General features: G+C 38.6%; 2 protein-coding genes across 5 annotated transcripts in view; one reads left to right on the top strand and one right to left on the bottom strand.

Moving 5' to 3' along the window:
* Positions 1-2,645, bottom strand: part of SMPD3 (sphingomyelin phosphodiesterase 3) — a 140,128-nt gene extending 137,483 nt beyond the window's left edge. For 2 of the 3 annotated variants that reach the window (XM_068956266.1, XM_068956265.1), the window contains exon 1: positions 2,407-2,645. The gene's annotated coding sequence lies outside the window, so the exon portion shown is untranslated. Of the gene's footprint in view, positions 1-2,239; positions 2,261-2,406 lie in introns of those variants that run through there. The other variant, XM_068956268.1, reaches the window with a different exon arrangement.
* A 168-nt stretch (positions 2,646-2,813) lies between these two features.
* ESRP2 (epithelial splicing regulatory protein 2) overlaps positions 2,814-24,971 on the top strand; it is a 203,438-nt gene continuing 181,280 nt past the window's right edge. For both annotated transcript variants that reach the window (XR_011143350.1, XM_068956449.1), the window contains exons 1-2: positions 2,814-3,094; positions 4,175-4,318. The gene's annotated coding sequence lies outside the window, so the exon portion shown is untranslated. The remainder of the gene's footprint in view (positions 3,095-4,174; positions 4,319-24,971) is intronic.

Raw genomic sequence — 24,971 nt, 5'->3', positions numbered from 1 at the left:
AAACACTTTCGTGAAGAGCTTGCAACTTCAGTTTTTTTGTCCTGTGCTGAATGCATGATAAATGGACAGGGGAAGTTGCAGTGGCTTCTACATCAGAGAAACTGATTATTGCCAAAGCTGAAATGCAAATTAGCATAAATATATTTGCAGTAGCCTCTAGCTTGAGCAACTTAAAGGGTAACAGAAGTAAGAGACCTTGGTTATAAAAATGTTTGGGGAAGACCAGATCATTGACTGTATTAAAAGCATGCTGTACTGATTTCATTAGCACAAAGCAGCTTTGCCTTTGACCTAACGGACCAGGTTAAAATATCAGTGTGGCAGCAAGCACAGAGTCTGTCCATGAATTATGGTGATGTAGGGGTGTGGTCAGAGCATGCTGGAGGCTTAGCTGTTCTGGTATTTTAGTTGCAGGCAGCAGCAACTGGAAACACACAACTGAAATGTCTACAGTGCCTTTCTAACATTAAGCCTCTTTCATTCCTACCTGAAAATGAGGACCTAAGGTTTAACAGGGTTCTCCTAAATTAGGAGGAAACTTCCATAGCTGGATATTCAGACTGGTTTAGGTAGTAGATGCTGTGGCTGTCATCACTGAACAGCCATATGTGCTGAGATCAAAATGGTTGACTTGGCACTGTAATAATTTCTCCCCATGATGGTGGAGGGGGGGGAATTCCACAGCATGGCTTAAATCACACATAGCTGATTGCACGCTGAGGCTCCTATCTTATGCAGAATAAGTAGGAAGGAGCCACCTCAGGAAATGTATTTCTGCTGGGAAAAGCTTGCCTTGTATACAGTCAAACACAAATTAATCAGCTGATTTCATTTTTAGTTATTAAAATTAACAATTTATTTTTTAAAGACTGCCTTTAAGGGCCTGATATTATGCCCTGCATGCCCAAGGTTCCCATTGGAGGGATAGCTGGATGTGCAAAGACTGAGATGGTATTCAAGCTATTCAAACTTTGTGCTGGAGCAGAAACTCCAGCCTGTATATAAGACAAATCAAATGCATCTTCCTCTCCTGGAATTGAATTACATGCATGGACCTTGATCTTTAGTACCAAAAAAGGTTAATTCAATGAAGAAAAGTATTGAGTGTTAATATTTTTACCCAGGCTAGAGCATCTTTAACAGGAGAACTGAAGCAAGTCTCAGCTTTCTTAAGAAAAAGAAAAGCAGTGACTGGCATCAATAAGGCTAACTTTTTAGTTTAATACTTAATAGTAACACAGGGAGAGGAGGGTGCCTTGCACACCAAGAAATTGTTTCTTGGTATAAGTGAGAAAATGTAAAAAGTGTGCTAACTGGATTGCGCTTGGTTCTCCAAAGGAAGCAATTTTGTACTCTTAGTTTGGTTCTCTGGTTTCATGTTGATATCGGCACAGAAACAGCTCTTTGTCTGGCTGCATGCACTCTCCTAGGTTAAACTTATTTCTCACTATCTACACCCAACAAAAGTGCTGAGTTTTCCTCTTCCTAGTTTCCCCCTTCCCGTGCCGCTCTGAGAAATTGTTAGTCAACCGGTATTACCAACACAAAATAAGTACAGCCACAGCCTGTCCTTTCTAGGGTAGAATATGCAATCTCTTGATAGTTACATAGTGCCACCCCTTTGACAACAGAAGATACTATAATGCAAACAGTTAAGAACACTTGCTGCTTGATTATGCACGTTTAATATGCATGCTCAGTTCCCTACTCGTCACCAAGCTCTGAGAGGAAGCCTGAAGCATCAGGCTTAGCAGCACAATGGTTGGCTGTAAATGAATGAACTTGTCATTTGGCCTTAAATACATAGGAATTTGTTCTACCCTTTTTTTGACACTGATTTGCAGGGACTATGTATGCTAGTGTGCTGTGAGCCTTCTGCTGCTTGCCCCAGCTCTTCTTGTGTTGATTCCTAGCCACACCAAACAAATTAGTGCTGTGCAAAATCCATGCAGGCACTACAGCTAAGGAGGGTACTCAAGGAAACCATTTTGCAGTCTTGACTGTAGCACTACCTGTATGACAAACATTGCCTTTATTTTTTTTTTCCCCTCCACTGCTGAGCCACAAGACTGTCTGCTGTGAGCATGCACTCCAAGAGCAGATTAATATAGTGAGAGACTTGTAAGGGAAGGCGTTTCATTCTTCCTCTATATAACTAAGCACAGATTTTTTGCTATTAAAGCCATCCTTCTCTTCTCTTCCCTTTCCCACCCGCTGGAAATTAAAATAACGAAAGTACTTAGAGCATCTGGGCTGCGCGGCTTTGTTCCCCCTGCTTCGCCTCGCGGCGCTCGCTCCCTGCCAGCCGGCTCGCGCCTTCCTTTGCCTCGGGCGCCCGAGTCGGCAGGAGCCCCTCGGGCCGGGCCCCGCCGCGGGACTGGGGGGGGGGGGGGCGGGGGGCTTTACCTGCCGGGTTCCCCCCGCGGAGCCAGGGGCGCCTGGAGCTGCTGCATCCACGCCGGGGCGGGCGCTCACAGTGCCCGGAGGGGGCGGCTGGGCGCCGGAGCCATCGCTGCCCGCGGAAGCGGTGGGAAGGGAGCGGCGCTGCCGCCGCCGGAGCCTCCGTGAGCCGGGGGGAGACTCAGCACCTGGGCGCTGAACAGCTCCACGGAGCGCCACGGGCGGGGCCGGCTCCGCGCTCCCCGCCCCTGGGCGCGGGAGGGCCGCGCCCCCCCCCCCCTCCCGCCGCGACGCGCTGCGCAGCACCGCGGCCGCCCCGCCCCAGGCGGGGGCCCGGCCCGTGGGCGGTGGCCGAGCGTGGGGGGGGGGCGGGGGGGGCGGGGAGGACCACACTTCCCAGGCGCCACCGCGGCGGCGCCGCTCCCGGGGGCTGCCGGGAGTTGTATTCCCGCCGCTTGTGGCGCGCGCCGAGGGCCGCGGGCCTCTGGGCAGCGCTTCCCGTTAGGCCGCGGGGGGGAGCCGGCGGCCTCGCGCCCCTCCCCTGGCGCGGACCGAGGCGCGCGCGAGGGAGGGGCTCGCGCGCCGTCGCCTCAGGGCGGGCTGACGCACCGACGGTTTTCTGCTCCCTCAGGGCAGCGCGGGTCTGCGCTCCTTTCTGCCTGGCGTTTCGTGGGGCCGAGGTTGTCCCTCCCTGGTATGTTGGCAGTGGGTACCAGCACGTCTCGCTTTTTATGAAGTTTTTTCAGAATGCTTGATCGTTTTCTGGCTTTGTTTTTTTAAGGCAAGTCTAAGAGTCTACTCTTCTTCTGCCTTGTTAGGGGCTTACTGAGGAAAAATAAGTAATACTATAGCTGTAATGGCCTTGGAGGAAGTCTCAAAACTGTGTCAGCTCTCACTACCGTCCACCCCAGGGTTCAGAAGTGACTTAAAATAGTTAAACCAAGTCAGGACTTCTAATGCTACGTTGCTTATCAAAAGCAAAGCACCACAAAAATGAAGCGAAAAATACTGTGAATTAATTGCAGTGAGCTTTCAGGAAGGCATCTCTAATCCTAGTGTTTGTATAGGGCTCTTCAGGTAATGATGGAATGTTTTAAGAAGTAGGGTGAGCACAGTTATTAGTTAACTTAAAAACAAACTGACAAAGGTAAAACTAGGAAGAGACCTGAGGAGTCATATTTCCAGCTATGGAAAGTTCCAGGTTTTCTATCTACTTGATCATCAAAAGAGAAAGTGATTACTTAGTGCAGTTTTGACCGACAGTTAGTTTACATTTTTGGTAATGACCATGGTAGGAGAATCTTTAAACAGCTGTTGAAGTGTTAAGGGGTAGCAAGTTAATTCTGAACTTTGAGCATTATGCTGTCTCTTACCATGGATTATATGAAGTTATTGAAAACTTGCATATTTTAGCTCTCTAAGCTTTTCTTCTTCAGAATTTCACAAAAGTGGAAGGGGAGGGTGTTAAATCATGTTTATGCTTTTTCTTTTTTGGGAGGAACCTAGAATCCTGTATGTTAAGGTAGTATGTGTGCTCCCTGCTAATGCTGCTTTGAAACCCCGAAGCCCATCACCCTCACCTAGGAAATGTTTTTCTAGCAATTATAATGGAAGTTGGAAAACAATATGAAAGGAAACTGGAAGTACTGAATTAAACCAAGCAGCAAAACCTTCCTTTGGATTGTCTTCTTCCCTACATAGTTTATTCTAAACTAGTGATGTTGAAAAAGTTATATCTAACTGTTTCTTTCTTTTCTTTTTTCTTTTTTTTCAGTGAGTGGATAGTGCAATGTTTTCTCATCTTTCAGATGCTTTCTTGGAGAATTCTTAGAGTCAACGTGACGGTTTTCCTTGATAGCAACTGGTTCGAGCAACTACACCCTACTGAGCAACTTCACTTCTGCAGTAGCCTGAAAAGGTGAGATGTTGATGTTGACACTGATATTACATTTTGTACGATGATTCTTGGATTTAAAGTACTGTAGGATTTGTCTTGCTATGATGTATTCCCATTTTGATATTACATTCTATGCCACCAGTGTACCAGCTTGATCACAGTGTAAGTAAAATCTGTGAAATACCTACAGCTGTTTGATGATTATTCTGTCTTTGCTACCTGACCACTGCCAACTTCACTTCCTGAAGTGCCTTCCCCAGTATTTTCACAAAAGACTTACTTAGATCAGATAATTTTATATTCTCAGTGCCCTGCCTGAACTTCTCAGCATTATACAATTGTAGCAATGTACAGTAGTTAAGCTTAAAACAGTACTTATTTTACTATGACTTTTCTTTATGTGGAACAATTGCAGATGTGGGAAATACTTATAGGACTGTAAAGCAAATGCTTCACTTTAATAATTTCAAGAATCATTGTTCAAAGATGAGTTCAGGGTATAGTCAAGAACAAATTGAAGGGAAAAATAGGATTTTCTTTTTGTCATTTCCTTCACCTTCAAGTATTCTATTATTCAAGCAACAATAGAACGTCCTTGCACAAAGCTGGAGCAATATATTTTGCCCTGCAATTTTGGAGGCGTATGTTACATCTGAGATAGCAGGAAACTTTAAATGATGGTGGGCCTAGCTCTTCTAGCTACATAACGAGGATAGCTGAGGAAAGCTTTCAGGAATATATGCAGTTGTAAGGCACTCTCAGATTACAAGACCAGAAATAAGCAAACCTGGTGGTGCTGATGTGGAGGAGGGCCACTGCAACCATAGCCTGTCACTTTGCTTCCCCCACCCTGTTAATCCTGATGAAGCCAAGTTTGTTTCCTTTTCAGCTGAAAGGCACCTGCTAAAGCATTTACCATTTTCTGCTCCAGAAAGCAGAAAATTTGAAATAGAGACACATCCAAAATATAGTCAAGATAGTTGTGAAAGATCTAAAAATATTAACTCAGATAGTGACACAGTTCAGATTATCCTTCAATTAAAGGACTTGGTGAGAACAGCCATTTTATACAAATTACAGGTAAATTGGGTAATTCAAACCTCAGATCTCACTTCTTTCTTCCTCTCCTCTTTCTTTTCCTTTCCTACCCCCCAGCCCTGAAGTGACCTATAACTTTTTGAGCGCTGAAGTAGAAGAATAAATATCACTTTGCTTCCAAATTCATATAAAAATGCCTGAAAATTACCTTTGAAACGGGAATTAGGCCTGCATAGGTTAAGTCAGTTTGTTAGTTCCACGTGGTTCCGGACATAAGTAAAAGCAGAAGGACTGCATCAAATCGAATATAAAATGTTCTTTAAGATTGTACATAGACAATCATCAGCCATTCAAGTACAGCTGAATAACTGGATTCATGGATCCTGGCTTCTCGTAACAGCAGCTTTAATGTGCTGTTGTCAGCAGCAACCAGCCCGCTTACCAGGCAGACAGTGACTCCTGTTTTCCTGGACACACAAAATGGGTTCAGGGGAAGCCAGATAGGAGATTAAACTTCTTCCCAGTCTCAGTGGAATTCCTGTATTTATCTCGGCAGTTCCTCTGTCTTAAAAAGGAAAGCAGGAAAAGAGTTATTGATGTTATTAACTAAGGATACTTAATACGTTGCTTGTTTCTAGTTTACTGTAAATCCAAATGTTTATTGATGGGCTTAGTAAACATTTAACTAGACATACTGAAGAATCACTGATCGCTCTGTCTAAGGGTTGTCCAATGATGCTTCCAAAGGTTTTCTCGTACTACATAAAAAAAAAAAAACGCAGATGTTATGATTCATCTTCACTACCTCCATTTTCCTACCCTTAGTCAATTACAGCCATGTGGGGTCACCACTTTCATTGCCTCATCAGAGGAATAAATTCACAACAAATTAAGAGAGGAAGAAGAATTGTCTATATTTGATGTGAGAATAGAGGAGAAGAGATTGTCCCAAATGCTCTTACCAAAAGAAATGGCACAACCAGGTAAAATAAGAGCCTCATATAATTGAAAGGCTGTCTAGAGGAATAAGCTCAAGCTATTTAAGCATTCAAAAGTACAATAAATTTTCTATCAAAAAAATCAAGTCCTTAGAGACCGCCTTGATCTGCCCCTAAGATCTATCTTATCTGCCTAGTTTTCCAAAAACTATTCCCAGGCCTTTCAGTTTACATAGATAGTACTGAAAATTGATTTGAGATGTCCTGCATAACTCTCATGGTTGTGCAATTTGAAGTTAATTTCTTTATCAGTATGACAGATGGCATGGCACAGAACTCTGTGCATATAGCTGCAATAGTACGTTTAGCATTGTTCAAGGGTAGATAGTAAATACACAGAAAAAACAGGCCCTGAGAGAGCAGTTAGTTTTAGAATGTCTAGAAATATTTTTATGAGGAACAGCTCACAATCCAGGAGCAAAGAAGAGATGTCACAGTTATGCAAGAGGAGGTGGCAAACAATAATGCAGGGAGGGGCTAATTAGGAAGTTCAGCTGTTAATCCTCAAAGATTCAGGGAACTGAGAAGATAATCAGGTTGGCTTCACAGAAAGAGACTACAGCTGTCATGTTGCCGGAAGTGAAATGGAGCACAATGCAGTAGCTATAATTGTGGCATATTGTTGAGAAGCGTTCAGGTAAGAGAATTCACAAAAGTACAGGAAGAAGGAAGCAAAGGTAGCAATATGTTTTTAAAAACAAAGGCACCTGGGGTAAGTACTGGAATTACTGCCTACAGGTTCTTTTATGTCATTGCTATGGAAAGATATTTTGAGTCATAATACGATTTAATTGTCTACTTCCATTTATTAGTACCCGCTGTGGGAAATTAATTCTCCTATCCCAATTTCATGCCATGGCTTCTGATGCGCTTACTGTGGAGCCTACATGAGAAGTGAGAAACTAAAGTCAGGAATACTTTTGATAATAGAAAGAAGTATATAGAAAAAAGTGTAAGTCTTGTTCACTTTAAGGCAGCTGCCCTAGATCTAAAGAAAAGTGAACTGATTATATGAACTGCCCTGCCGTCGTCAAGGAAGAATGACAGCACTCATGATAACTAAAATATAATCTGAAGCTATCAGGAGATAAAAATCAATCAAGAGAGTAAAACTGGGTCGACTCTCCATTCATACTGTTGTAGTGATATACAGAAATACTTTACAGACAAGGTCCAAAAAAAGCAAGCTTGTTTAGTCTTTTGCTGCACCTTCAGTTGAACTTTGGCAGAAGGGCATCAGAGTCTCAATTCCTGAAAGCCAGGAAAACATAGCCCTACAAGTTTAGTGAGAAAAAGGTGCCAATTAAACACCAGTTCCTTAAAAAACACCCTTGATTTAATTCAGCTTGCTAAATACACAGTCAAAATAATGTTGACAAACCCTGACATGCAATATTACTTGGATATGCATAGCAACAAGGTAGCAGTTGCTTCTAAATTCATGTGCCATCAAGAACTGAAAGTCCATGCACAAAGCCATTATTGTAGCCTTGTAACATTGATTCTAAGACGCTTACTGGACCGTGCAACCTGAAGGCAAATAACCATAGGTTAAGACATGAAGACATCTAGTGCTTGGCAGTTGGTATTCTCATTTGGTATTTATGGTATACGACGTTGGCTTGAGGCAACCTGTAATTTATGGAGGGAACCTTTTTATTGCTATGGATGAGAATCATTTTTCTTCAGCAGAAAAAAATACTATAGTTTTAACCTGAGAATGTTTTTTTTTCCATTACTAGCTACTTCTATTGAAATATAAGGGGGAACAAAAAATATTTTTTACTGAGTACAGCAAAAGCCTAACTCTTTTCTTTAGGCCACCAGACGAAACTGCATTCTAATCACTTTTATTCTCTTAACTGCAAGTTGTGTTACAAAAAGCAATATGTTGTTGAAATATTACATTAGCATAAAATACAGTAAAATCAAGTATATAGAGCAAACTGCATTTAGAAAATGCCATTAATTTAAAATAACATTGTTAAAGTAACTTTGTATATTTTTCTTTCCATCAATCAGAGTTAATATTCAAGAAACCAGTATCACACTTAATTTAGTTAGCTGTCATCAAATATCTAGTGCCAAAAATTTAACCAAGTTCATAAGAGCTAACGGAATTTGATTTTGAAGGAACTAGGGTGGGTGATTTATCCGGTATTTGGAATCTTTGTGCATATAAATAGTTTTTCTAACTTCTGTATAGAAGTGAGTTAAGTTGTTGGGGGGGGTTTTATTATTATTTTAGGATCAGATGATTGATTAAGGTATTGACCATAAAAGAAGTAGGAGTATTTCCGGAAGACAGCCAGAGCTTGTTGGTAGGAATATGTGCTACCATGACCTTTTTATCATTTTCAGTTTTTTGTCCTCTTGTTCTGAGCTGGATACCCTTGTTTGTGTTCCTTGTTCTCTGTTCATCTTTGAGAGTGTGGATTCCTTCGTTATTGGATTTATATAACGCTTTAGACTGTCCCCTTTATTTAAAAAAAAAAAAAAAAAAGCAGATGCCCAGTGCATTGAAACCATCTCTTGCAACTCGATTACTAAATGTGGGTTGTTTTTCTGACTTGCCCTTTCTAGTTTTAAGTGATTCTAATGTAAGGTGGTTCTCTAAAATGCTTGTCCCTTCTTGCTTTTTGGGCTCACCACTTAATCAAAATTGAAATTAGTGTTAACTAGTAGACACAACCTGATTTTTGGCAGTTCTCTCCACTTTCAAATATTCCCGCATCCTAAGGGTTATAGCTCTTTCAAGATAATGTTCTACCTTCTTAGGGCTCAAAGTGTCATTAATTTCTTGAGAGAAGGTGTATGCAAGGTTTCTGTTTAAAACTTGAGAAAGTTGCTGCACTTAAAGCGGTGCTTTGCCAGCAAATCTGTAAATTACTGGAAAAGTAAATTTGTTTTTTTAAGTCCTCTGAGGCGTGTTTAAAACTTGTTTTTCTGAATAGCTTAGTAATAGGGAAACTTGCGCATGCCTACAGCTCTATTGCTCAACACTTAAGATATATACTTGGAAGTTGAATCTACTGTAGAGAACATGGAAGACAGCTATAAAACAAAGATGTTATTTTTTTTATGAAGTGTATTATCAGGTTAGATATTTTTACTGTAAGGTAGGAGCTCTTTGGCTTATTAAACCTGCTGAGAAATAGTTCTTAGTTCTTTGCACGTTATGGATTTGTGAGTTTCAAGGTTGTTAATTTCAGTATTTCAGGAAAAGTTTGTTTTTCATAGGTGTTAAAATGGGTATCAAGGAATGCACTTCACTGCCAGCCATCAATAAAAAGCTCCTTGTTTTGGAATACATTACCAGCTTCTATCTGTGAGATGTTTAAAATACTCTTCTGGGTAATCACGTAAATGATGGGTTGCCACAGAAATAGCGAGTGTTCCTTCTGAGATGATTTCCTTAAGTGGTTCAGCAAAATCTCCATTAAAAGCCTTTATGAAAAGTTACTCACTTTCAAGAAGTTAGTGACAAGGCATGATTTAATTAAAAATACTTCTTTTTAAGTTGTACTAAAGCATGCCCAGATGTTTAGGTATCTTACCTCTATGACATGATCGTAAGTAAAACATCCCAAAGTTGAACATTAATGACGTCTTGGAATGTGAGTTATCAGCTAGAAAGTTTTCAAAATTATTCTAGGTAAATAACCAGTTTCAAAGAGTTTTCCATGTTGCAGATATCTGAGAACGACGTGAAAGACATTTGGACTCCAGAACATGTTTGGCTTTTGGTCTGAGCACAGAAATGAAAAATATTAAGATTTAGTTTATGACTTGTCACTGAAACCATTCATTGTTTTTGAAAGTCACTGAAACCAACCATGAACGGCCCCTCCCAGCAAACTGAAATTAGGAGATAATTTTGACTTCCCTTCACATCTCTCTAAATTCTCTGTAGCTGTGGACTTCTTTTTTGTTAAGAGCTTTGTAGCAGATACTGCTATTACTGCTTTTGGGAGAGGAAAAGGAGAGTAGAGGAGCAGATAGAAGAGGAAAGAGAAACAGTTCTGCATTAGAAGCATAGCACTGTCCGTGCTGGATAGACATAGGCTGTGATTTGGAACATAGAGGAGGGAAAAACATTATTTAAATAGCTTGGCATAAAGTAGGCAAAACTAGAAATATGTGAAGAATCTTAAAACTAATGTGATGCTTGTTGTGCTGGGTAAAAATGCCTAGAATGCCAAAGAATTTTGAAGGGAAATAAATGGTGCCTGAATAAAACTTTAGTAGTTGAATCATAAGAAACTTGTCTGTCATAGAACACAGTGTGAACATACTAGGGAAAGAGTGTAAGCGTGAGATCCAAAGAGCATATCCTGAGATTCTACAGCCAACTTTTAAATGTACCAGGAAAAGCTTTAATCTATCAGTAGCCTTTAAGAGGGCTGATATGGGTGGACTGGACTTATCCACAGAATAACTAGTAAGTAATTGTTAAAAAAAATATAATTTATTCATCAGATGTCAGCAATGTTGTAGTGCTAATGACTATGAAAATTTCAGTCTGAATGCTTAAATTCAGATTTTGCATCTTTTTACTCCTGAAAACTGCTTTTGTTTGGATGCCTAGGCCACTTGCATTTGTACACCTGAAAATGGAACTAGATCTACATTTCCAGTTGTACTTTCAGAATTTTGGATGTTTTGATTCTTAGGAGTGCCTCATATCTTAGAGCAACTTTTTTTTATGGTGGGACCTGATCATTCTCAGAAAAGGTTGTTAAGGAGTATTTAAGGAGTTAAGCTGGATCACTTCTAGAAGACTAGGTCTCTATGTCTGACTTCAGGAACATGGCTGGAAAATATTGTTTGGACACTACAGTTAATATTTCGCAAAGGTCCAATTAGATTAATGTGCATGTATTGTTTGTCATGTAGTCATACAGTAGCACTACTTAAAACAGGTAACATCTTATACATATGAATCTTGCAGTTTCTGGTTCTTGCTGTTCCTAGGAAAACTGTGTTCCTGGTATCTGGTGTGATCTTGTATTATAGTTCAGTGTTCTAAAGCAACCAGATAATTTGTACATCCCAGACGAAATGACTCGACCTTCTTTTCAGCACCAAACATGTTTAATATCAGTGAAAACTGTTAAACTGAACCTGCCCTCTTTACTGTGACAAGAACTGTACAGAAATCATAGACTGCAACATATATTGTCCTTTCTCCTCATTCAGATAGTGTTAATAAGATCCAGCCAATGAAGCAATGCTTCCTCTTTCACAAGGAAGAGTCAGTAAGTTAGGTAAGGGGTGCTGTGAAGTGTTCGTATTGCTTTTTCCCTACAAAAAATATCAAATGGCTCTAACTTCTGGCTAACTACTTTTGGAAGTCTCTCTCGTATCTCACACTGAACTTCTAGGAAGATCATTGATTGTGTATGGCAGCAGCTTCCAGTTATCACATTAACCTTAGGAGGAGATTAAATGCCCTGTAAGTAAAGTGTGGTGAAATTTTTCGTGATTCATATGAGTTAGAAGTTTGGTGTTTCTAAAGACAGCTTCATTGATGTTATGTGTGGAGCAAGAGAGTTTTATTGTTTTGTTTAGGAGCATAGAGCCACTTACTGTGTTACTGTTTTTGCACAAAAAAATTAAAATGTCATTCTTCTTTTTGTGAGCTATTTAGGGAATAAAACCTAAGTATTTACTACTCCCATAACACTTCAAATATATTAAGTCTGTACAAGCTGTAATTAGTTAAACCTCAGTAGTCCAGAAAATCACTCTACTTAACATATTTGAAAAACCGTAAATTTAGCTACCTGAACATAGATTGAGCTGCCTAGTTTGGACATCCAAGTTGTGAAAGTCTAGAGGGCTTTGTAAGTCAGACTGATTTTAGTACTAAATAATTGCAATAAACAGTTTGCAAACAAGATTCTACTCAAGAATTAACTTCAGATGTCCAGATTAATTTTGAAATAACAGATTATTCCAAGAAAATTTGATCTGATCATAGATTATTAACCATTACAGGAGGAGGAAAATGGATTAAGTTCATTAAAACAGGATTCACAAGGTATTAGTCCCCACTGGAGCCATTTGCTGCCTATCTGATGAAAAATTCACACTTATTCTACACTGTAACAGAGTAGTTAGAAAAATATTTAACAAGATTAAAGAGACAGACTTCATTATCTGTTAAAATAGAAACCTCTAAGAAGATGTTAGAGATGAGACCTAATTAACACATAGTGTAATGAAGCAAATCAAAAGACCAGCCCAAAGTCTGGTGTATTTTATTTAGTGTATACTAAATAAGTGGAAATTAGAATTGAGCAGCGTCTCTATTTCCTTATAATTTTGTTGATTAAAAAGTATATTTGAGGATATTTATGGCTATTTTTCTTTCTTTTGTGTGATCTTGCAAGTAGGCTTTATTGGTAGTTTAGTTTATTTCTTGAAGAGGAAGAAGAAAGGAAGTTTAGTCATTAAGTAACGATGAGCTGCCCTCTACCACCCAAATACTGTCACTTCAACTCTTTCCTTTTTATTTTTACAAAGAAGACTTCAGTATTTAAATTTCATTCAGTATTCAATTCAGTATTATTGTTCTACATGCTTTTGATCTAAAATAATCCTGCTAGGTATTTAGTTCTAAAAACTTAACGAATTAAGAATTTTAAATAATTTTAAGGGCATAATTTAACAGGGTTCTGAGGAGTTATATCAAATGTAAACCTACAAATTTGGTAGAAGTTTAAGTATTTTACTGAATCAGTATTCAAAAGAGAGGTTTTTTTTTTTTTTAATATAACATAGTATTCACTTCCAGTGAAACGTTTTTATAGTGTGTCGTACTATTGGAGATGTGTGTTTTTCAAGCAGTAAACTGCTAAATCCTTGCTTCTATCTCCTGCAGACACCTGAGTCCCTTTTGGAAACTATTGGCCATGGTAGGTACAGGACTACTGCCTCAAACTGCACAATAGGTGCAAGATTATCTTAGTTGCCAAATATTGTTCAGGTGAAGTGCTATCTGAAGATGGAAGCTTATTCTGGTCTGGATTTCTGTGCTAAATATTTTCGTTCTCTGAGGCTAACTAAAAGAGTATGAACTGCATGTTCAAGTCCTTAATTTATTTTTCGAAGTTCTTTTTTTTTTTTTTTTGTGTGCGTGTGTAACATCCTCCTTGGATTTCCGCTTTGTTTAATGTTTTAGTAGTTTCGTACACTGTGACATAAAATTAGATTGTGTTGGCAAAACCATGTAATTTATTTCTTATGGTTTTATGCTACTTTCCAAAATACCTTCAGTTAACCAAAAAAAAAAAAAAACCATGGAGTTGAACAGCAAGCAATCGTTCTTAGAAGGCTAGTTAACTGTTTGCTAGTGTTTGCTACAAGTCATTTAGCTGTAGAATTGAGATCAGAAATGTGTTTTCATTTCCAGCCATTTAGGAAACTGAATTGGAAAGGAGAAATGAGTTATCTTCTCTTCTAAAATTGTATCTTCACTGAATCCTGAATCAGATGTGGATGGTTTTTATTACTCCAAAGAAAATTTCCCCCTTGTAATTTCAGTTTGTAACTAATGGTTTCCATGGATGCATCTGCCCTGTAAAAGTAGCAAGTCAGCAGTTCAAGGGAGTCTTAACAGCAGAAGTGCCAAAAATTGCAGCCTATTTAGTCACTATTGTCATTAGAGTATTTCCTGCTGAATGAGAGCATTCCTATACTCAAGTTGTACTTTTAAAATCTAGAAGTTCTTATGATGCAATTCTCTCATTTAAAAAAAAAGAACTTAATTACTCTCTGCTTTAACAGACAGATCAGCACGTCAACTTTTTTAGGTGTGCAGCATGAGCCCTGTAAGAATTATTTTAGTTAGTTGGGAAACTAAACGTTGCATCTAAATCATTTCCTTATTTTCTGACATCCAGTGAGCTGGAACTTCTTTAGTACTCATGGTAGTTACTGCCATTACCCACATTTGTATACTGTGGTACTGGTGCACTGCTGAGTTGATTAGTAATTGTTGGAATTACTTGTGTATCACCCAGTTGTCATTTTTGGTAGTATTACTTTCCATGAAACACATTTAATTTTTAACATAACTCTTAATATAGAAGAGATGCAGAACTAATCATAGGTCGCAAGCTGAAATAAGATAGCTGTGCTTTGTGTAGCTATTCAACCACAGTTTTCTTCTACTTTCTTGACATCAAAATCATTGTCATTAGGCATCATCTGCTAAGACGATGATCACGGGAGCATGAGAAATTCAATTTTTTTGTCTGGAGACTAAATAAAAAGTGTTGAAAAATATCTGTAGTCCTCTGGAGATGTTTATCGGAAGTGGATAGTGAAAGCCTCTAAGGTTTGATTTTCTTTTCTTTTGTTGAGTCTGTATGAAGGTAACTGGGTATGGAGTGTTGCCCAGAAAGGTTAAATCTTCATCCTTGGGGATATTCAGAAGCCATCTGGACATAGTCCTGGGCAGCCTGCTCTAGACATCCCTGCTTGAGCAGGGGTGTTGAACTGGACAATCTCTAAAGATCTCTTCCAACCTCAACCATTCTGTGGTTGTATTTGAGAATGAGTTACCTCTTGCAAAGACTTGATATTCTATATACTGCATCTCAGACAGAAAATTTAAAAATAATGAACTTTCTCATTTGCCCTCTGCCTCCTGGAAATGAGCCCTGCACAGTCATCAGCAGTCTTGTTATCTATGTTATTAACAAAGAGAACATGAAGTGGACACAAGACTCTTCCTAGAAATAACTAGCTGTTTCTGTCCAATGACCTCTTTGTTCCTTCTTACTGTATGTGTCCTGAGAACAGTGTATTTTTGTATAGCTTCTTTTTGCAAAAGTCAGAGTGGGACACAACATAATAGTAGTTATTCCTTGAACATTACTTGTCTGTGTTTGGACAAGAAGAGCCCCTGTCAACAAGCACATTGAGAAATATTATCTATTTCTCAAACTTTGCCATTTTGCATTTGAGTTCTGTTGTCTGTCCCTGCTTTTAGGATGCAGCTCCTGGTATTCATTGCTTCATGGGTATTTATCTGCTAATGCAGGGAATCTGTGAATCATGTCAGTAAGGAAGTACTCAGACAAACATGCCTTTTGGATGCCCAGTGACTTGGATATTAGGTTTGAATTAGATTCAGATGCAAATCCATGGTTTAGCTATCAGTTAATACTTTGACTGCAAACCTGATGTTTCTCGGACTGGAGTTCCCTCTCCTTATACTTCCATGAAAAACTGAAGTCTTAATTTCATTTTGGTGTACACTAGATTTGTTTTTAACCTCAGAACATCCTGTAGAGTAGGAAAAACATTACTCTTCCAGCTTTACTTTTAGCAGTAACTCTTCTTTTTCTGTAAACTGATACAGAATGTTCCTACCTTTCAATAGCTTTTTATAAGATTGTTTTTAGGATTATCTATATTCCTCATTAAATTCTTCATTAAGACTTAACTTGGTGTTTGAAATATGCTAGCTCTCTTGATTTCAGAAATTCTGACTTACAGGTCAAGTTTCTATTAAGAGGCATGGAGTTGAAACTAATCTTCCAGTAAATTAATTAAGTGATCTAATGCCGTGAGCTCTGAAGTTTTAATCAAATTAAAAATGTAATCTCTGTGCAAAAGGTTTCCATCTCCTTTCACTAGGACAAGCTGTGCCTGGTTTTGTTTACTTTCTTTTGTTGTTTTGCATGATCTGCAGCAGAGATCTTTCTGGCTGTCACAAGGGTTATAGAGTAACATCTTATTTCAAATGTGCAAGTGTTTACATCATGCAGAACTAGCATCTTTTACTGATGATGAACCTTTATCATGTTTTCCTTTAGCCTCCTTACTCATATGCACTCTGAATTCACTTAGTATGCAAAAACAATATATTACTCCAATCCTTTGAATGTTTTAGCAAGCGCTGTATAAACCGAAAGACTGAGCTATAGATCATGGTAAATATATCCAAATATAGCATGCTACAATGTAACATGAAATCTAGTGTAGCTCTTACTGTAGTTAAAAGTAGAAAAACAAAATAATTCAGTTGCTCTGGTGCCCTAAAATGGGGTCATACTTTTATAAGCAGTTCATTTGTAGGAACTGCAAACAAACTTGCAAGCATCGTGGGAAAGAATAAGTTCCTTATTTAAGCTCCTAGTGCTGACCTCACCAAGATGATAGTGTAGATATTTTTCACTTGAGTATGGGAACTTGTTAGTTCTGTGTTACTTGGTTATAGCCTGAAGTAATTTTTTTTACTAACTTGTGTATCTTGGGAGCACAGAAGTTTAGACTCTACTGTACAGATCCGCTGCTTCTCAGGTGAGAAAGGACTGCCTTTTATCATGTGCACTTACTGTGAATACAGGCTTCTCTGAAGCCTTCCTCAGTTCTTTACAGCCATGACCTTTGAATGTCTTTACTTGTCCTTTCGCATCAACAAACCTACTCCTGGATTCTGCGTAGCCTGTTAAGTCTGCCGCAGTATTCTTCTCCCGTACGCACCAGATATCTGTCATTTTACGTTCTTTCCTCAGTAGGCTCCCAGTCCTCTGATCGTTAAGCTAGTCCCCACATCTAGAAGCAGAATTGGTAAATAGTGGAGAGGTAAACTTGAATACCTCTAGAAGACAGTAGCTCCCAAGATGACATAGAAACTGAGGGGTTTTTTTTTTTTTTGGTTTTCTGTTTTTAACTTAACTCTCAACCTCAATTTTACAATTATATTTTAGCATACGAATTCATGTTTAAAAATGCATTGGACAGCCTTCACCTATACAGCAAATGAAAAGCTGGAGCCTGGTCGGTGACCGCTGAACGCCCTGATTTGTCTACAAAGTGGATTCAAAGTTCTTACTCTTTTGCAATCAGTATCTGGTACTGGCCAGCATCCGAGACAAGACTGAGTTAATCGTATTATTAGGCATAATAATATCTACCGTAACAATTCCTGTCTTTCTAGCTTCTTGCTCAGTGTAGTTAAAACACTATCAGAGAAGCCTAATCTTAAATCTTTGCTCAGGAAGATCTACTGAACAGCGTTTAAGACCTGCGAAATGTAAAACACGGGCTGCTAGAACATCAGTCGCCCTGACTATATCAAGATAGCATCAGGAAACAGGGCAAGTCTAGTAGCCTAGAAAGCTACTGTGCATCATTCTTTCTTCTCTATTCAGTTTCAAAAACCATATGCATTTCTTAAGCTCGATTACTTTCTGGATGGAATGCAAATGTGTATTCCATAGCATATCTGACACCAGGATGAAATACAGCAGCAAAGCTGCAGACCTAAGCGTGAAATTCCTTGATAAACAGCAAGTAAGTTTTGTTTAACAAAGCTGAAAGTAAGGCAGAAATGAAACTTTCAGAATACATTTAACCCTTTTGAATCCTTACACATTGGCTTTTTTGAGAGCAGAACCCTAAAGTGTCCAGAATGGAGTTCGGGCTTTTGTTTGCTTTTTGTCAATCAGTGAATTGTTCCCAGAAGAGATTTTGCAAGGACTTAACCAGTATGTGATTCCTTGGCTTGGAAGTGTAATGTGTGTGCATGCAGCTGTACTAACAAGAGTCCTGGTTCAACAATCTGCTATAACAGTTTCTTTGAGGTTAATGTTAAAGGACTTTTGTAAGCTATTCCAAGGACTACCAGCCAGAGAAAGATTAGTTAAACTTGACAGTAGCACCTTTCCTAATCTTTCCACTTACCTAATCAGAAACATATATTTCCACATGTACAAAACAGTATCTGTTAAAAAGATGTCGTGATTCTAACAGAGAAACTGTAGGAGTCTGTAATGGGTTTTAAAACCATGAAAAGTACTACAGACAGAAATGAGTTTGGATTTTCTTGAAGATCAAGCAGACTGTAGCACTCAGAAATCAATAAAATACTCAAGATACACTTAGAAGTTGAAGCCAAAATCCAGCTGTCCATGATCAGAAATTTCCAACTTGCTGCTGGTCTGACACTGGCACTTATACAGTAATGTGATAAGGCTTTGCAGAAAGCTGGTCTATTTGGTGAATATTTGGTCTTCCACTCCTGAATTAGTTTGCTGTACATGCCTGTGTTCGTGCAAGGAAAGGGGCTGAAATGCGGTCTTGCATAAAAAGGTCAGCAGGAATGCAGAAACAGACTTAGTTCACTTTGAGGGTGCATTTCCCTGTCACCTTTGGGGTTATACATTAGTGTTCTCTTCACCTTTACCTAAGTTGGTGCTGTGCCAGGGTATCTGTATTAGGTCTATTCAGGCTGGCTTGGCTACTGGCAGCTGTTGAGCTGTGTGGCGTTCTCCTTCAGCTAACACACCTCTAACTTGAAGTATCTGAGGTAAAGCAGACTTTTTTTTTTATGATACTGCATTGCTTTATGTAGATTCAATGTTCTTTAAAACCTAGCGTGTGTCTGAAATTAATCAAGTAGTGTTTATGACCTTGACAGAACTATACTTTCTTGATGAGCTGGTCTGCACAACTGGAATCAATTTCTCACTTTAGACTTCTGAAAGGTGAGAAATATTTCTTTCAGCAAGCGTATTGTATTTTTTACTGTGGCAGTATGATGATGCAGACTGCTACTGTTTGCTGACTTTGCTTATTCACGGGATTGTGCTAACTGTTCTGGTAACACCTAGGATATAATGACATCTTTCTTCTCATGAAACATGGTCCTGTAATGATGAGTTGTCCCCTCTCAATTCCTTCTCTTTCAAAGTAAGAGGGGGTGAAATTCCACTTACCTTATAACATGGAGTAGTCTCAGTAACTTCACTATTAGAATGCTAGCTCTTCTAACACAAAGAGGGATATTTTGCACGGAAGCTCTATCAGATCTCATCACTGGGTTTTGCTTTGGGGGCTTGTTTTAGGCTTCTGAAATCCTTTTTGCACTGAAATTAAGTGGGGTTTGGATAGTGACTACTGTGATTGCATTGCGCTCAAAGCAGCGCAATCTAACTTGAAACAAACTGGCCTCTGATTAACTAACTGCTGATAAGAAAAAAAATTCTGCGCTACTTCATGAAGTTTTGTTCTTCTACGCAAAAGAATAGCTCTGCTTTCATATGTTTGTTATAGTTATCACCATCTTTGCAATTATGTTGAACGTTGTCACATGAAAACAAGTTTAAAAGTTTTCCCAAACCATGGAAATTACAGGCTAGTGACCATAATGTACTAAATTAAGCCTATCATACTTTTTGGATTGTGGCACGTGTGCGGCCAGGAGGTAGCAAGACAATTTTTTTTAAATCCTTAATCTCTTGCTGCTGTTTAAACTTTGTTTTTCTGATTCCGAGTTTACTGCCTGTCCCTATAATAAAAGCTAGCCCTTCCTATAGTAAAATGCTAGGATCACTGTGTTTTTTAAAGCAAACGGTTTTACCCTTCATTTATCAATTAGGGGAGTAACTTCAGAGATGAACGTGGTCCAAAACATCATTGCTAACCAGTGTACTTTGATCTTCTAATTTAAGCAATAAAGAGTAAAGCTGAGACCAGTGGAGTCTGCCGTTAGTTGAAGGAGAAGCAAGCCTTGCAATTCAAGCCTTCTGTTGTAGACGAATTTGTCATTCAGATCAATTATGAGATCTTTAATTTGGACTCTGTGGTAACTTTTATATAATTACGCTTTCTTTGAACAGCGTTGATGTGGGTCAGCGGTGAACATTAAAAACAAATCTGAAATGTGAGGAGCTGTGGTTACAAAGAAAACGTTATATGAGGACTCTTGTCACGACAGTAATTCCTGTCTCTCCTGATCTCCTGGGAAACCATAACAAATGAAAAGATAGCTTTCAGATTCTGAAAGAAGAGGAAAGAAGAATCGTCAGCCTTGAGGGAGGGATGAGAAATGCAGAAACTGCACTCTGCTTTGCACCATTAAGCTTTCAGTTGATATTGGGTCAACTTCTGGGTTTATGTGTTTTAGAAACAGTTGCAGCAGAATGCTATCAAAATTGAGACAAACAGACGAAAGCTTACAGATGCGGCTCTTGTTCTGATGTTGCAGGACTATGTGCCTTGTGTTCTGTCTTTCCAAGGGTTCATTTTTTGGTGAGCCTCCAGCTGGTGTCCTTCTCAGAAGAGTCTCAAAAAGGTGCTGATCTATTGACAGCCATTGCAATTATTTTTCCAGATAATACCACTGTTTAATATACTCTTAACTGTCAGATCTGTTCCTTTGATGTGATGATTTCAGGTTGGATCCCAGGTGGATTATTTCTTTTGTTTGTTTGTTTTTGAAACTATTAAGTTTTATGAAGACACAAGTGGAATTACTTGCTTAATGCCCTATGCTGCATTTTCATAGGAACTGAAAAGTCTATTATCAAACTCAAGCCTTCTCCTATTGAGGCATCTTCACCAGTATAAGAAGATAATGCAGATATTCTGGTCGAACGTAGGAAGTCTCTCTGTGAAAGGCAGTTGATTTATTTTTATATCACTGATGTGCCTGCTTCATGTTTGTCTCCCAGAAGCTCCCATATAGAACGGTTGGCTGGGATGTGGTGCTCTGACATTCCCTGGAAACAATATACCAGCTACTTCAATTAGTTTTCTGTGGCCAGTGTCCAGCTTTGTGCCAGCAACTGGAAGGTCAGAAAGCACTCCTGAAAATCCCTTACTCCACCAGGGAAAGATAGAGCTCATCTAGTCTTTGGTATATGCACATTCCATCTCTATCTAGATGATATACAACTTCATAGTGAGTTTTATGGTTCTCCTGTTCTTTATGGCACACGTAGGCCAACAGCAGGGAGATGAAGTTCCTTGTGCATATATTGGAAAAAATACAAACAAATGAGTTCTTTTAGCATTGACTCAATAATTTACTGAACTAGATTCTAAAAAAGTCCTAAGGAATTTAAATAATTTCCAATTCTGAATAAAGAATCTAACAGGTAACAGCAAAGAATTGTGCATAGTATTTCTTTTCTGATAGTAAAGGATGAAAGAAATCTGATAGATTATTTACCTGCCAACAGAGGTTAGCAAAAATCACTCTGAGAATATAACTGAATATGCAGGAGACTGAAATAAAGAATGCCAGTTCTAGAGGCATCGTATACAAATGCTTGAAGATCTTTGCTTTACGCTTTTGTAAAGCAGATGAGGGTTAGTTCAGTAATTTGATAAGTTTTGAAGAGGTGAATCATATGAGATACGGAGAGATTGTTGTGCAGTGGAAAGGGAAAAACTCAGGAAAAAACTGATTAGAACTTGAGATTTTTATCGTTCTCTTGTATAGAGTGACAGCTGCTATTAAGCGTGGGGGGTTTTTTGTTTGTTTTTTAATATTTATGATTCAAAGCAGAACATTTTAAGAAGATTTTTTTTAAATAACTTTTTAAAAATGTTAGTCCTTTTCTTACTCAGCTGATGAAAATAGTCCTGAAGAGGAACAGTTTATGTTCCTCTGTCTGGATTGGGAGGAGCTTTTTTGCGGTTAGCATTGTATTGTAATGTGTTTTGGTAATTTTACTGACCCCTAAGGCTAAATATTTCTTACCACAGAAACTGTTTGACTCTCATATCAAAATTCCTTTAACAGAAAACCATTCAACTCTAGTCTAAAAATAAAGTATAGTGAGTGTTCTGACAACAATCCCAATTTGCAGGAAATACTTCCCCAGGGACTATACAATTTGCAGTTTAAGTAAGTGATTGTTTTCTTACTAACTACACTGATTTTTCTTTCTTCCAGAAAAAATTCTCAGCATTCCAAATGCTCAACTGCTAAAAATTTCCCAAGGATTCTCTGCGTTTAGGCACTTTCATTGCAATACAGCAGGATAATGGAGAAATTTTCTGGATAACACTGGTCACAGGAAGATAATTCTTTCACAGCATTTGCATGCATTATCAACTCTTTAGTTAGTCTGTAAGTGTAGTAAAAGAGCATTCTGTTACCTTTTAAGGCCTTTTAAATTTCATTGGACTCTGGAAGACTGATTGAGTATCCGTAGGAATGGAACGAGTAGCATATGTTATATTCTAGGATTTGAAAATGCATCTTATTTAAAATAGATGTGGGCAATGATGGAACAAAATTACAAAAAGATTTTTTTTCGAGCATTTAAACATTTCACTCACCTAAATTGCAGCAAGTTGTAAAGTCTGATTGGCCAAGGTGGAATGCTCTGGGAAGTTCTTAAAGCTACATTTGGCTAACTCATGACAGCCTGCTTCTACACTAGAATGTAGTTTTTATTTCTTCAGCACACTCTCTGTTTACCTGATCCTTATTTTCTGAGAGTGGGTACTGGGGATAGTGCAAGATATTTTGGGGGATTGCATCCCCTCCTCCTGCTTCTGATGGCCTGAAGTTCTATGAGATATCTTAATTAGCACATTTCCAGCTGCTTTCTCTTTGTTATGCTCCCATGAAGTATGAGTGCGTGTAATGTTAAATTCGGTAGGAGAAGTATGGTTGATTCACACTCCTTTTTAAAACTGATAGAGCTGAGTTTTTCGTGTACTTTGCACAAAGACTGCATTTGGCATAAAACACAACAGAAGACTGATTTTTTTGGTGGGGGTAGGTTTGCATATTTGCTCAACTCATGGATCGTGTCTATTGAGAATTCTGTGAAACAGGTGACAATAATCATTCCAATATGTGGGACCTTTACAGAAGAACGTCGTGCTTTTGATAGTCTAGCCATCAGTTTCTGAGACTTGAGTGTTCTGGTACAGTTTTGGAAAGTAGTAGAAGAAACCTGTCTGTCTTTGTATTAGATTACAGCTGTTGTAAATGAAGTTGGTACCTCTTTTGGAATCTAAACTGAAGATTAGGTATAGGTTCAACTCAATGATTTTTGGAATATAGTATTTAGTATTTAATTTTCTATTTTATGTGAAATACCGTCTTCCTCCACGACTGATCTCGTTGCCCTGAGTGGAGCCAATCATAGTGACAAATTTTCGAAGGGTAATATGTATTTTTGAGGAAACATTTCAGTTTCCTGTATGAGTGAAAATTGTTGAAGATTATTTAGATCTTTCAAAATAAAGGCTGAGCATGAATACGTATCAGCTGTAAAAAAAGATTTGCGAAAACCAAAAAGGGAGTTTGCATGCCAAAAGAGAAGGGTAAAGATGGCTATGAGAGGCAGAAGGCATCTTTCGGAAAGGTGAAGTTAACTCCAAACGAGGAACAGAGAGAAGATTACAAAATCTGGCAGTTTAAACGCACGTTGCATTGCAAACCCTTTTCTGGCCTGCCTTGTGAAATTTGCACAAGTACCATATTTACAGTACATTGTACAGTGGGACCTTTATATCTTGCTGGATACTCCATAGAGCAGAATAAAGTCCCAAGGGACTTTTACTTTCTTACGGATAATCCCTGCCCTGACTGTGCCCCGTTGGAAGGCGTGGTGTTATCAGATTACAGCGACAGAACTCCGTGAGAGCCAGTCACAACTTCAGCAGTCCTCGTCAAGGCAATCCATGACTTCCAGGTCTCTGTACCTTGAATTTAGAAAAAAAAAACCCTAAAAATACCATCTTTGTCAAAGGAAGAATAGAACCTCGGGCAGCTTTCCTTCTCCTGTAAAGGAAATAACCATATAATAACACAGCAAAAAATAATCCAGACTGGATTTTCCAGTTAACTCCTTTTTGTCTTGAGACTCCACTCACACTCAGATTGATCTGATCCTATACTGGCTGTTCATTTTTGGAACTTAAATAATTCCTTTCTTAACAAAAATGTAATCCATGTAAATAATATTATGGCAGGAATATCAGTTTTGAGACACAGAATGCTATTTTTCTGCATTCTGTTAAAAAGCTGTGTCATAGAAATGATACATTCATTGCGTGATCTCATGCTGCAGTGAGCGCTCCTGTTGTCAGTGTTGCCATACTATTTTCACTCCTTTTTTTTTGTCTACAGGTCAGGTTGCTATCGTGGGTTACCTCAGTAATCCACCATAAGAAATATATTTTCAATTTTATTTACAAATAGGGCTTAAGATTGCCTGTAATAATGTGAGCACTACTGTACTGACTGAGACCAAGAACAGATAGCTTAGAAGAGAGGAACAAAGGTTGTTAGTAAAAATGGTTCAAAGTAAGAGATCTAAGAATTGTGTAAGTACAGGATTATTCATGCAGGTTACTACTTCTGTTGCTTCCAGAAGGACTTTGTACGCTCTGAGTCTCAGTGGTTGGTTTTGTCGTTATGACACTCTCAAAATTTTCTCATACCAAAGTGAATATATGCTGTTGAAGTCCACATGCAAATACTCATTTGCAGCAGAAGTAAAATTTATACGTCCCTGAAACTTCCTCACAGAAAACATTTAGTGCTGTGCAAATGAAAAACCCTAATTTAAAAAAAAAAAAACCAAAACACTCTCATCTGCAAGTAATTCTGTTGTGTATTTGTTGTTAAGGAACAGCTTAGCTAAAGGTGGTTAAAGAAAAGACCTATTTATTCTGTGGTTGGCTTGATTTTACCTTCTCTGTATGGAATTTGAAGGCAGCAAAAGTTCACAAAGAAAGAAAATTAATGTTCTGAAACTATGCTAAGTGACGTGTTATCTGATTAACAGTGCCTGGCTGGTACAAGACTCTTCTCTACCGTAAAAGCTTCAATCATAACTTCATTGAAAATACTCCAAGTATTTTTT

This window comes from Struthio camelus, chromosome 10, assembly GCF_040807025.1.
Source record: "Struthio camelus isolate bStrCam1 chromosome 10, bStrCam1.hap1, whole genome shotgun sequence".
NCBI lineage: Eukaryota > Metazoa > Chordata > Aves > Struthioniformes > Struthionidae > Struthio > Struthio camelus.
The sequence above is the reverse complement of the archived record's forward strand: the minus strand, read 5'-3'. Positions and strand labels throughout refer to the sequence as shown.